The sequence below is a fragment of the Frankliniella occidentalis genome, unplaced genomic scaffold (assembly GCF_000697945.3).
Source record: "Frankliniella occidentalis isolate FOCC.00 unplaced genomic scaffold, Focc_3.1 Scaffold124, whole genome shotgun sequence".
NCBI lineage: Eukaryota > Metazoa > Arthropoda > Insecta > Thysanoptera > Thripidae > Frankliniella > Frankliniella occidentalis.
This window is the reverse complement of record NW_026267251.1, coordinates 238,062-240,130: the sequence shown is the minus strand read 5'-3', so window position 1 is coordinate 240,130 and position 2,069 is coordinate 238,062.

The following is a 2,069-nucleotide window of genomic DNA, read 5'->3' as shown; positions in this document are numbered from 1 at the left end:
GGGGGGAAGAGGCGCAAAACAACACCAAGTGTGTGGTCTCGTGGGACTGAACGTGTTTGGCAGCTGATACACACTGCATTGTCATGAACTTTGTGTTGCTTCCTGCGTACGACCTGCGCTATTGCCTATTATTTTACACACAATTATTAGCGAAATGATGTGGAAAGATGTTGACAGCTAAAGTAGCTATGAGCAATCTCGTCCAGCGCAGGTACACAGAAATGCGCTAGTACGTTTAATTATTACAAATCAACATTTAGCGTGTACACTCAGGGTTGGCGGACGGGTAAAAGGCTCGGCTTTGTGGGGACTAATGACATTTAATGTTATACGGCCGCTCCTCTTCCAAAGTACGCTCGTATCTCGTCGTGGCCCCCAAGCGCGGCGCGCATGCCTGCCAGTTTGAAGCTCCCTACGGGGGGGGCCCTCAGACAGCTCAATAAGGGTGGTATGCGCGCCAGACCGAGGGAAGGTAGAGCTGGGCCCCGCTCCGCCCCGCTCCGCTCCGCCCGCCCCGCCTCGCCCCGCTGTGACAAAGACGTCGTGGAGGAGGTCTTCAGAGCGCTATTGGGTTGATCCCTCTGTCCGTTCTGTGTTGCGGCGATCGGGGGCGTCTCGCCGAGTCCCTCCCGGGGGGCGAGAGCATCCCCCCAGTGCCGCAAAGAGCGAGCTACGCGAGCAGATCGCCCACACCGACCCTCCTATCTCACTTGTCCGACGAAGGGTCTATGCGGCTCGCGTAGCTCGCTCGATGCAGAACTCTGGAAAGCACCGACCTGTTAGTTTCCGAGCAAAGAATGTTCTTCGAAACCAAGCACTTCTGCGCGAAAACCAAGAGCAACTTTGATCGCACACCAGCAAGTTGAATATGCGACCCGGAGCAAGTATGCGAAATGCCGCACGCGGTTCTGGTCTCCGTACTTCAATTTTTCTCTTTATTTTCTTGTTGAAGTGGCGCCACGTGGAACGTGGATTTTGCCGCGGGCGATCGCATCGAGCTGATGGTTCCGTTCCTGTGCCCACATTGTACTTCTGCACTCCCGCCCGGCTGCCCCGCAGCGCGGATTCAGTGAAATGCGCCCTATATTGACAAGTGAGCTTGCAACTCCCGCGGCGCTGCGAGATTGGGAGGGGGCGCTAGGGGAGGGGGGGAGGGGGGCTCTCGTGGGTAGGGGACTGGAGAGACGCGACCCGCACCCGCCCGCGTCAGGTCGCCGTCAAAGGAGCGGGATGAGACAAAAGGGCCGCGTGTGGCTGTGCGCACCGACACAGCGGGCGAGCTCTGATATTTAGAATGTCGCGGCAGCAGCAGAGGAGCTCCCCCCGCGGGGGCCTCCAGGAAGCCTCCCCGAACCTCCCGGCGGGGCCTCTCGGAACCTCTCCAGGAGGACCTATAGCGCCCGGGCGCCGAGCCCTGCGAAGAAGACCCACGCAGCTCTGTGGCAGCGGGGCGCCCGGCGTCGTCTTTCCTCGAAAGCAAATCCTTTTGTAAGATTCCACCACCCCCCTCTTTGCTCTCTTTCCCTCCCCGCTTTTATACAGCCATCCATCCGCCCGCCTATTATTTCCCCTGCGAGCCCGACGCGGAGACCGCGGGAGCGAGGGAAGCAGACGGGCGGGTCGCCTGTTATGGCAAAGCCGATTAGCAGCTGGGAGCGTGTGCGCCGTGCGCTGTGCCGTGCGCTGTGCGCTGGGTCCGGGCCTCTCTGCCGAGAGGGCAGGCAGCGGGACGAGAAAGCGTTGCGCAACATCAACAACGACAACGACCCGCCCCACCAGCCAGCTCCATACAATTAGAAATACGGTCAGCCCCCCCCCCCCACTCCCCACTCGTACCTGCAATATACCTCCAACTAACGAACAATGTGGACCAGAGGCTGTTTGGCGTTGTGCCTCGAGCCAATACCAATCGACCAGCAGACCGGGTGTGCTTCCCCTTTCCTTCTCCCTCCCTCCCTCCCTCTGGACCAGAGGCTGTTTGGCGTTGTGCCTCGAGCCAATACCAATCGACCAGCAGACCGGGTGTGCTTCCCCTTTCCTTCTCCCTCCCTCCCTCCCTCCCTCCCTCC